Below are 12,583 nucleotides of genomic sequence, written 5' to 3' on the forward strand. Positions count from 1 at the left end.
GCCTATATCGAACAACATAAATGATACCTCTAGATAAACCTTTCACGGGCATCTTAAACTCAATGCCTAGAACAAGACACACAATTCCGTATCCCAATCATTACTCCTAACCTTTTCTCCCTAACCTTTTCTCCCCACCTCTTCCTCCAGCATCCTCAGGCCTGGAACAGAAGCCATCTGTGATTCCCCTTTCTCTCACGGCCCAAGTCCAGTCCTTTCCATTCTGACTTATCTTGAATTCATCTCTTTTCATTACTTCTGCTACTGCCATAGTAATCCAAGCCATTGTCACCATGAATACAACCACAGGAGTTTGCCAACTGGTACTTCCTTCATTCTTGCCCTTTTTTCTAATCAGTTTCCTTCTTTCTTGTTAAACCATTATAAATTAAGAAATAACAGACCAAAAAGTACATATAATATAAAAATGTAAAATATAACAGCCATTGTAAAAATCCAACACCTACATAATAAGAAAACAGATCAGGAAATAGAATATTCCCAAGATCTCTACCTTTTCCAGATAATTTCTCCCTCCCTTTTTCCTAAAGGTTACCATTACCTTAACTTCTTAGGAAATCACTTCCTTCATTTTCTTTATATTCTTACTCTCTGTATATTTCTGATTTTTTTTAAAAAAAAAACTATATATAAGTGTTATCATACTATATGTTTTTATTTATATTTTCTTTTTCTTAGCCTTGTATTCATAAGGTCATTTGTATTGTTGTAGTTTGGGTTCTGTTTATTTTTTTGTGGTGCTGGAGATTGAACCCATGGATGTTCTACCACTGATCTATATCCTCAGTCTTTTTATTTTTTATCCTGAGACAGGGTCATGCTACATTGTGGAGGTTGGCCTCAAACTTGAGATTCTCTTTCCTCAGCCTCCTGAGTGGCTGGGATTAGGTGTGGAGGTGTCGTTCATTTATTTTCATTGCTGTAGAATATTCTGTTGTGTGAATATTTCACAATTTATCCATCTACTGTTGAATTTGGGGTTCTCAATTTTCAGCCATTACAATGCTAAAATGAACATTCATATTTATGTATTCTACTGTTTCTCAAGAGCATATTACTGGGTATGCTTATCTTTAACTATAAAAAATAAGAGCAAACTTTCCAAAGTGTTTGTACCAATTCATTCTCCTACCAGATTTTTGAGATTTTTTTTTTGTGTTATTGTTCTGATTATTTACTGACACTTGAAATTGCCAATTTTTCAAATTTTACCTATCTGGTCATGTATAATAATAGCATGTCATTGTGGTTTAATTTGCATTTTATGATTACTAATAAGGTAGATACCTTTTTCATAGACTATTGATCAATTAAATTTATACTTTTAGAAACCACCCATGTTTTAAGCTCACTGTAAAATTCAATTTTTGGAAGATTAAGAGTCATATGTTTTCTTTTGTGTGTGGAAGCTAGAGAGAAAAAAGGAAAATGAAAGTGAGTGGTGAAAATCACAGGGAGATCAGTGGAGAAAAGGAACTCGGGGATAGGAGTGGGGAGGAGGGGAAGTGTTGGGGAATGATATTGGTCAAATTATATTGGTATATTGTGGGTTGTGTGCATGTAGGAATATGTAACAAAAAATCCATCAGTATGTATAACTATAATGTGCCAATAAACATGTGGGAAAAATAAAAATTAAAAACATGTTTCCTACTTACAAAAATTCAATTTTTGTCTATTATTTATTCCTTTGTATATTCTGGTTACTAGTTTTTGTTGGTTTCATGTATTATGAATATCTTTTCTTTCTCTGTGGGTTTTCCTTTCACTCTTTATGTGGTGTCTTTTCCCTTTGTGTGTGTGTGTGTGTGTGTGTGTGTGTGTGTGTGAGAGAGAGAGAGAGAGAGAGAGAGAGAGAGAATGTGTGGTGTTAGGATTGAACCCAGGGCCTCTCATATGGCAGGCAAGCACTCTACCACTGTGCTATATCCACAGCCCCGTATTATATCCTTTTTCTTAAGTAGAAAATACAAGGCATTTTATTTATGTTTATTTTTTATTATGATTTTTATATTTATTAATATGACAGTGGAATGCATTACAATTCTTATTACATAATAAAGCACAATTTTTCATGTCTCTGGTTGTACACAAAGTATATTCACACCCATTTGTGTCTTTATAAAAAATATGGAATACTTCACAAATTTGTGTGTTATTCTTGCGCAGGGATCATGCTGATCTTCTCTGTATTGTTCTAATTTTAGTGTATGTGCTGCCCAAGCAAGCACCCTATTGTGTCCTTTTGATGAACAGAAATTTATTTACACTAATAAGTTCAAATATACCAAATCTTTACCTATATGACTAATACTTTTTGTACTATAATTAGGAAGTCCTTCTGTCCTTTGTGATTGTAAAGAGATTGTCTTATTTTTATAGTTAAATGATTTGAAAATAAATTTTGAGTAGGTAGGGGTCTGATTAATTTTTTTCTATGGATAGCCAGTTATCTCAGCTTGCTATTAAGAGGGCTGTTCTCTTCCTAACACTCGTGGATTGTGTACTGGGGTTGTTACTCTGTGTCATTAGATTCTCGGTCCATTTTTGAATCAGTACCACACAACATTAATGTTTGTCTCTTAAAATAAGCTTTGCCATCTGGCAGAGTAATGTTTCCCAGAGAACCATGACTATTTTAAAATTCCCATTATTATCCCCATTATTAAGTAGTTACAAGTATATGTTTTAATTCAAATTATATGAACTTTTCTATTTATCTTTTTATTGTTGCTTTCTAGCACAATTGCACATGGTTAGAGGTTACACTCCATGTAATTTTATTCCTACAGAATTAGCACTAGCATGACCACCAAGTTCATTGTAAATGCACTGTAGATGCTGGGAAATAATGTATATTTTGCAATGGGTAGAGTGTTCTACCTATGTCTTTTAGATCAAATTTGTTTGCTCTGATTTTCAGTTCTTCTACATCATTGGTAAAATTTTCTGCTTGCTTTTTCTGTCAATAACTGAAAAATTTCAGACTTGTTTTTCCTATAATGCTGTCAAATTTTGCCTTGTTTTTCAAAATTTACAATTATTATATATTTCCAGTGAATTGAACCCTTTTTTCATTATATGACTGCTTTGTTAATCAGTGTTACCACAGTTATCTCACCTTTCTTCTATCTAGCATTGGCATGGTATGCCTTTTTTAAAAAATCATTTTATTACCACTTTGTATAATATTGTGATCTAAATTTATCTCTTGCAAACATCATGTTGTTAAATTGAAAAAATCTAATCTTATTTTCTTTGGAATGGAACATTATCCTTAATGTGAATACTGATATCTTTAGATTTAAATCTTCCATCTTATTTCTATACACCCTGTTTATTCTCTGCTTCTTTTTCTATTCTCTTATGTTGTCTTTAGGATTGATTTTTAAAATTTCACTTTTCCCTTTTATTAGTTTGAAAGTTATATATGTACTCTGTTTCTCTATTCTTTAAATGATCACACTAGAAATTACAGTATGCACTTTTTCACAACTTAATATTACCTCCTCTGGACAGAACCCTTAAATTATTTTACTGCTCTCTGTCTACTATTACTATCATCCATTTTAATATTGTATTTATTAAAAACAAAGACATGATTAATAGTATTTTGAAGTGCACCATTGGAAAACCCTTGTCAACATTAATAATTTCACAAGGATAAGAAGGTAATTTTCATGTAGTTTTTTGTTTGTTTCCATTGCATTTTTGTTAAATGGACCTTATTTTTTAGAGCAGGTTTGGGTTCACAGTGAAATTGAGTGGGAAGCACAGAGTTCCTATATACTTCCTGCCTCTCTCCAACTTACTCTCCCCTATTAACAATATGGTTCAGTAGAGGATTAAATTTGCTGTCACTTGTGTGTAGTGTGGCACAGCACTATCCCCCTCATCTTCATTTAACTTTAGGTTTCACTGTTGGTATTAAACGTTCTATGGGTTTGGACAAACATATAATGACATTATTCACCATTCATCATGCTGAGAAGTTCACTGACCTAAACTCCTTGGCATTCTGCCTATCCATCCCTCCCCACCCTCACCCCAAACCCCTCTAATCACTTATCTTGACAGGTTCCCCTTTTTCTAGAATATCACATGGTTGGAATTATACAGTGTGCAACCTTTTAAGATAAACTTTTTTTCATCAGTAAAATGCATTTAAGTTTTCTTTGTATGTTTTCATAGTTTGGTTTCTCATTCCATTGTCTGAATGCAAATTATTTTACTCCTTTCCTAACTTTTCTGCTCTTACTGTTGTATATTTTAATATTCTATATTTTAAGCCCATAAGACATTGTCATTATTATTATTACAAAGTCTTTGTTCACTTAAATTTTTACTTCTCTGTCTACATCTGGCATTCTTTTTTGTCTTAAATTCCTCCTTTGGAATTTTACCGTCATCTCGTGGTAAGCACTCTCAATTTTTGTTTTTCCAACAAGTCTTTATCTCACTTTCATTCTGGAAGAATATTTTCTTGAGTGCAGACTTCTAGGTTGAAAGTTGTTTTCTTTTCCGCATGTTGCAAATTTCCTTCTAGTACCTTCTGACTTCCATTTCTGTCATTGGTAAGTCAGCCTACTTGCCATTTCTCTTTTGACTGCTTGTAAGGTTTTATCTTTTCTTGCTTTTATGTGTTTTGACTATGATATGTCCAGGGATCGATTTGTCTCTATTTATATTGCCTAAGGGTCTTTGAACTTTGTAAATCTGTATGATGTTTTCATTCACCAGTTCTGGAAAATCCTCATCCATATTTCTCCAAAAATCATGTTCGATGCTTTATTCTTATCCTCTCCTTCTAAAATAGTGATAAGATATATATTAGATTTTTATCCTCTTCTGTCTGCATTTTCCCTCTTTTTTATCTTTCTTTAATGAGTTCCTAATTCTTTCTTCAGACCTATATTCTATGTTTCCATTTTCATCTGTTACTGAACCAGATCTATTATTTAAGGTGAAAAGGTATATAAAATTTTAAAATATGTTAGAAGAAAAAATAGGAATGTATCTTTTTCACATCTGCTATGTTACTTTTATGGTTTTTAAATTTACTTTTATGTCTATTTCAGGGTTGTCTCTTACTTTGTTAAACATAGTAGACATTCTGATCTCTTGCTCCCTGCCTGGAAACTGCAATCATCAATGGTCTGTTTCATCATTGCCTATTATTTCTGATGGTTCACTCTTAAAATATTATATTTTCCTGTTTGCATTATTATCTTTGAATGTGTGCTGGTCACTATTTAGAAAATTATATACAGGAAAAATTAAGAATTAGGATGATAATATCTTATTGCAGAGAAGATTTTTTTACTATTTCTGCAAGGTATCTAGAGGCAATACTAATGAATACTTATCATAATCCACATGCAAGGCTTTAATTTCCCTGAAACACACAGATGGCAGAAGTACTAGCTTCAACTCTATCAGCAAGCTTGTCTGTTCTGAATTAAGGTTGTAACCCTCTGGGATCCCAGGTAAAACGAATGCATGTGACGTTTTGGGGAGAGGTGACAAACAGAAGAATAAATCAAATATTCCATTTCAGGGCTTTGGTCGGCTTTTGATCTCAATTCATGTGCCTTTCAAGACCTGAGCTTCTTATCACAAATACCTTCAGTGCAGAAAGGGCTTTCCCTGCTGGGCTTACATATCTGAATTCTTACTTTCTTCTAGATTTAGGACCAGACGTTCCCTTATACCTTTTAGCTCTTTGATGCTCTTTAGATTTTTAAAAAAATATCTCATCCAAATTTTTCAGTTGCCTTCAACAAGGGTGCTGGTACTAATTGGCTGACCCTCTGTAATGGTAGTAGAAATTTCTAATATATTTTCTTTTCTAAAACCAGAGTGATCTTTTTAAAGTCTGTTGATGATCGCCTGTTAAAGCCTTTTCCATGGCTTCTCACTGCCTTTTGGATGGAGTCTGTACTCTTTATAAAATAAAGAGTCTTGTGACCTTACTGAGTCTTGTGACCTTCACCTATGCATTCAACTTCTTCCCCTGCCTCCCTGCCTTTTACCCCACTACACATTCCGGCCTCCTTTCCATATAACTGCCAGGTTGTCACAAAGAAGTGACTTTCCTCCTCCTCTCTGCCCAGACACATTCACTCTTTTTTATCATATATATTTTATATATATGTATATATGTATATATAATTTTTTATTGGTGCCTTAGAGTTGTGTGTAATGGTGGGATTTGTTGTTACATACTCATACATGCCCACAATGTAGCAATATAATTTGGTCAATATAATTCCCCAGTATTTCCCCTCTTCCCTCCCCCTGGTCCCTTTCCTTTCCTTTATTGATCTTTCTTTGATTTTCATGTGTACTCTTGCTCTGTAGCTCCACAGCTACTCCTCATTTGCTAATGTCAGTAGATAGCATCTTCTAGGAGAAACTCTCTCGTCTATCCCTCTATCATTCTTGTTCACCAAAATGTGTTTATTGTTGTCACAGCATGTCTTTCAATTTATCATTATTTCATCCTTTGGTTTTTTGCTTATTTATTTTCTGTTACCCACTAAAATTGTGTGCATCACTGGGTAAGAACACATTTCCAAGATCCAGCACCAGCACCTGGCATAGGGCAGCTGATCAATAAATAGCTCTTAATTTAATGGATATCAGACTCCATATTGTTATATCTATCATCTCATTGAATCCTCGGACCATCATTGAACAGCTGAGGAAAGTAACACTCAGAGAGGATAAGTAACTTTTCTAAGGTGGTAGAACTCACAAAATTGGTGTGATTTGGATGCAGTGTGGCTAAATTCAAAGTCTGTATGCTTCACTTTTACACTATGCTTACTTTTAGAAAATCCAGGACTGGTGATATAGCTTATGTGGTGGCATGCTTATCCAACATGTGTGAGGTCTTAGGTACAATCCCCAGTACTGTGACAAAAATAACAAGAAACTAGATTAATAAAACTCATAATTGGGAGCAGAAAAGTGTAGGTTGAGGGGGAATACTTTTCTTTTCAAAAGAATTAACCAAAGGATTCTTTTGAATAGCACATATAATTCTATTTTATTTAAAAATTCACTTTTTCCAAGAAGATAAGCATGAAAATGTCATTTGTGTTTGGATTTCTTTAGAACCAGTACAAGAAAATCTAAAACCAAGATCTGTTAAATTCCTTCATTATCTTAAGAATACAACGGAGGTAGGTATAATTTGTATACTTACTGCTACGTAATAGAAATTTGAACTAGCCCTAATAATCTATATATGCTTCTTTAGATTCTGGAATCAAATGAATTTTACAATTCAAAAGCATAAGGATATAAATTAATTTTATCTCTGATATTATATAAAACTTTATGTGTGGGAACAACAGAAAAGAAAATATATAATTTCTTAAAACATATACATGCATACATTTTATTTAAATTTGTAATATTAAAATTTTATATCTGTTTGTTAATCTTTTAATGTGTAGCCAAGATCATGTTTTTGAGCACGCTCAACTTAAATAAAATTATATAATTATAATAACCACTACCATAAATAGGTTTAGAAGCAACACTATTGACTCTTTTTTTGTTAGTTTGAGGTTTTGTTTGTTTGTGTTTGGCACTGGGGATTGAACCCAATACTACTCAGTATACTCAGTATACAATGTATACTACTCAGCTACATTCCCAGTTTTTCTATTTATTTATTCAGTTTTTTTTTTTATTTTGAGACAGGGACATGCTAAGTTTCTTATGGCCTCTCTTTGTTGCTGAGGCTGGCCTCGGAATTGTGATACTGCTGCTTCAGCCTCCCAAGTAACTAGAATATTAATTCTTGATAATCATTGAGTGAGGTTTTCATGGCCACACTGAAAAGTAACTAGCTAACTTGGGTGTTGAGATGCCCTGGGGCATTATTCACCAGGTTGTATCTAGGGGACTAGAGAAAGAAATTAATCCAGAGAATCAATAAGGGAAAAATCACTTAAAAGAGTGTTTTAGGTATTTATTTATTTATTTATTATTAACTCTGATGATTGCTGATATGGAGAAAGAAATATGAAGATAGACATACCCAGTAACCATAATTAATAACCATTATATTTTGTCACATACTCCTATATTTATAATTTTAAAAAAACACTAGCAGTGTCCACCATCCAAATGATCAGTTTTATCCTCATCTACTTAGGTTATTTAGGTTCATGATTAATTAAAATTTATATGATCACATCACAAATCAGTGTGCTCATTGTAATAAATTTTCTAGCATCTTATACAGAACATGTAACCTATTCATTAAGAAATAAAAAGTCCATACAATGTTAAAAATTAAATTGAACAGAAAGGCTAAGAAGACCACACAGCCTCTCCATCCTTGCTTCTCTCTCATTTCCTCTGTCAGAGGCAGACATGTTTAATCTTTATGGGCTTTATTTCTTAGGATTAGTTCCACATTTATAAAAAATAAGTTTCTACTGCTTTTTTTAATCATCACCTTTAAACATAGCTACTGAATAATCAATACAAAGATTATGAATTAACTTATTTACACTACTTCCTATTTCACCGCTTGTGCCTCTTCTGCATATTTGATAGTTACTTTTTTTGCTGGTTCTATTGTTAACTTTTCTAACTTGAAATATATATCTGGTTTTTTTTTCTTTTTTATCATCTATAATCACTAGCTCCTGATTCCCCCCATATAAGATGAAGATTGTAGCAGTCCTATCCTTCCCTCCCACTCTCCTCCACACCCCGTTCCTCAGATCAAGAATATTAAGTAATATTTTTGCTTTTTTTAGGTCAAGGATTACATTTCACTTTGCAATAAGTAGGTTAATTCTAAAAGTCAAAATGCTGTCAACAGCATGTCTATTGTTATGACCCTTTAAATAATCATTCATCTTAGAACCAAGTAACGCTTTGTTAGGGTAACCTTTCCTTTCAGTGGGTACAAGACAGAACAAGAGGCTCTCTTAGTCTCCATTCGTTACTCAGTGGAGTGTTTTAGTTTCCCTCTTATTTGGACCACACCTGTGTTGTTCACCTTTGTATTTTCTATTGCTGAAATTTCTGCTCACTTCTCTTTTTCTTGTGGAGAATGGTGATATCAATGGAAAATACCAATGGTACTTAGGTGTGTGCCAATTATATTAAAATAAAACTCACACCCTCAACAACCAAATCAAGTACTATTATCCCTGCTTATAAATGAGCAGAGGTGTACAAACAACATCCCTGAGCTCAAATATGGAACAGAATCAGGAGAACCCAGCAGTCCAATTCCTGCTCTTGACCACTAAGACATTCGGCCTCCAGAAAAGAAGACTGCCACTTTCTTATGGCATGTGGATACCATCAAGTGTCTTACTCATCCTCTCCACTGAGTGGCACCCACTCCAGTCTTCTTGGAGGAACTGTTCTTGGTGACTGGTGACTTCTCATTCTAAACCTGACCCATTTCTCGTAAGCCTCCTCTGTCACTGTCACCAGGCTCATTGCACTCCTGATTTAGTTCCCAGATTCTAGCATCCTATGTCTTTTTATTTCATGTTGGGTTTTGTTTTTATTTTTCTAGAATACATTGTCAAAATCTTCCCTGGAAGTGGCACATGAATAGCTGAGCATCTTTATTTTTCACACATACTTGATTCGTAATTTGACTGAGTAGAATTAGAGATTCAAAATCATTTTTTTGCAACATTTCAAAGACAATGTTCCACTGAGCTGTGTAATTTAATGTTGTTATGAGAAGTTCTCAATCTTTGTATCAATTTTTTTAAAATTTTTTTAAAACAAACTGTAGGACCTTTTTGTTAAAAACATTGCTCTGAAATGTCTTCAGGATGTGCCTAGGTATGGAAATTTTATTTCAATTTATTCTGTTAAATGCTTAGTAGACTCTGCTTTAAAGCCAAATGTCTTTACTTAATGCCCCCCGCTATTTCTTTCTATTATTGCAGTTTCCTCCCCACTATTTTCTCTGTTCTCTGATGATCTGACATTAGTCTTCTTGCATTGATACTCTGTATTGTTTTATTGTTTTTTTTTCTTTTTTTCCATGAAGTAGTAGTGGGAATTAAATTCAGAGGTGCTTTGCCACTGAGACATATCTCCATTCCTTTTTATTTTTTATTTTGAGATACGATCAAACAAAATTGCCTGAGGCTGTTCTCTCACTTGCAATCCTCCTGCCTCAGCCTCCTGGGTCACTGGGATTACAGGTGTGCATCACAACTCCCAGTTTTATTTTTTATGTTTTTGAAAATTTGTCCTTTAATATGGGAATTTTCCTCAGCTTTTCCTTCAAATCTTCTTACTGAATTTTTGTTCAGCAATCATATTTTAAATTTCCCATATTTCTTTCATATTCTTGGTAATTGTTTTCCCCTGGAGAATCTTGTCACATTTGTTCTCAAAAAAATTTTTAAAGATATTGAAGTTCATTTTCTTAAATTCTTACCTGTTTTTTTTTAATGATTTTTAAATTTGTTTTAATTAGTTACACATGACAGTACAATGACTTTGACATATCATACATTTGAATCAGATGGGATATAATATCTTATTTTTCTGAGTATACAGGTTGAAGAATCACATTGGTCATGCATTCACGTATATACACACAGTAATAATAATGTCTGTTTCATTCTACTATCCTTCTTACCTCCCCAATCCCTCCCCTCCCCTCCCATCATTTCTCTCTACCTAATCTAGGATAACACTATTCTTTTTTTTTCTCCTCACATCTTCATACATGTATTTTGTATAACAGTGAGGGTCTCCTTCTGTTTTATTTTTAACTACATATTTCCTCCAGTTTCAGGGTTTTTCATTTATCATATATATCTTTGAAGTTTCTGATTTTTGTCAGACTTGTTTGTTATAGTCTGTATGTATCCCCTCAAAATTCACATTTTGAAACTTTGAATGAGATGGTATTAAGAACAGGATTTTTAGGAGTCATCATAAATGGGATTAGGGAATTTATTTAAAGAGGTGTGAGGGAGCTGTTTGTTCTTCCCGTCCCATGAGGACATAGCAAGGAAACAAAAATCTGTGGATGGATCAGAAAGCAAGTCTGTATCAGACACCAGATCTCCTACCAACTTGATCTTAGACTTGCCAGCCTCTGATATTGAGAATCAAAATTTCTATTATTTAGACATTATCCAATTTAAGGCATTTTATTATATCAGCCCAGACTGAGACACTGTTCATTTGTTCATAAGCAGCTGGGCGTGGTGGTGCATGCCTATAATCCCAGCAGCTCAGGAGGCTGAGGTGGGAAGATCTCAAGTTCAAAGCCAGCCTCAGAAACTTAGTGAGGCCCTAAGAAACTCAGCAAGACCCTGTCTCTAAAAAAATATAAAAAGGGGGCTGGGGATGGGATACAGTGATTAAGCACTCCTGGGTTCAATCCCTGGTACTAAAAAAAAAAAAAAAAAAGATGCAGATAGGTTTAAGTTTTCTAGGAAGCTGCCATCAATTTTATATGTAATCCTCTCCCCAGGGTTGCAAAGTTAACTCTTCCTGGTATATGAGAGTTCTCTATGGCCTTTCTTTACTTTAGGCTAAGATGGTAGAGAGTGGGTGGTTTCTCTGGTAGCCCTCCTTTCAGAAGCCAACATGAAGAGCTGGCTGTTGGGGTCTAAAATCTACACTAGCAGAAAGTTTAGAGAAGGGTGTTCTTTATTTTAGCCTGGGATTAATTAAATGCGATTTCCTGTAACTTTGCATGTAGGATAGGGCAACTGAAAAATGGTGGAAGGAGCAAATGGCTCAGAAATTTATAGACAGCATTTTAGTTAACTTGTCTCTTTATAACTTTTTTCTCATTCTCGCCCTTAATATCTGCCACCTCTAAGCCTGCTCCAGATCTCATCAGGAAAACAGCATACCTTTTTTTTATTGACTCTACTGCTATGCTTACTTGAAGTTTCAATTATCTGTCTGTGAGAAATCTCTCTCATGTACTGATATCTGCCTGACCCACCCCCAAGTCCCTCTGTCCCCTCCCTTTCCAGAATGCACACCTCCCTGCTTTCCTTTTATTATAGACTGTTCTTTTTGATTGCTTTGCCATAATTGTAAAGAGGTCTCAGCAGGGTGTGGCTGTAAACAGCATGGTCCAATGTAGTATTAACTCAGAAGCACTCGCCCCTTTAAAGTTTACACTTTCACCCGTTCCCCTAATTCACATGCATGCTGATTCCCTAAGGCCTTGGTTCCTCAATGGTTTCTTCTTTAATTTTTATTGAAATATATATTGGGTCTGGTAATTTTCTAATTTTTAATTGGCATATATAACTACAAGTTTATTGATTACAGTGTGTGATTTTAATGCACATATATAAGGTGTAATATCAAATCAGGGTATAGCATATCCAATGCCTCAAACATTTATTGTTTCTTTGTGTTGAAAACATTCAAAATCCTCTCTTCTAGGTATTTTGAAATGTCTGATAAATTATTATTAGCTATGGTCACCCAACTGTGCTATAGAACATTAGAATTTAATCTTCCTATCTAACTGTATTTGGGTTTGGGTTTGGGTTCTGAGGATTGAACCCAGGGCTTT

General features: G+C 34.1%; 1 protein-coding gene and 1 non-coding gene across 2 annotated transcripts in view; one reads left to right on the plus strand and one right to left on the minus strand.

Annotated features, from left to right (window-relative positions):
* Nucleotides 1-12,583, plus strand: part of C7H1orf141 (chromosome 7 C1orf141 homolog) — a 35,818-nt gene that overhangs the window by 11,590 nt on the left and 11,645 nt on the right. The gene's annotated exons all lie outside the window — the stretch shown is intronic.
* Nucleotides 2,146-2,252, minus strand: LOC143405409 (U6 spliceosomal RNA). Its single transcript, XR_013092106.1, has one exon. It is a non-coding gene; the product is annotated as a U6 spliceosomal RNA (small nuclear RNA).

The sequence above is a fragment of the Callospermophilus lateralis genome, chromosome 7, assembly GCF_048772815.1.
Source record: "Callospermophilus lateralis isolate mCalLat2 chromosome 7, mCalLat2.hap1, whole genome shotgun sequence".
Lineage (NCBI taxonomy): Eukaryota > Metazoa > Chordata > Mammalia > Rodentia > Sciuridae > Callospermophilus > Callospermophilus lateralis.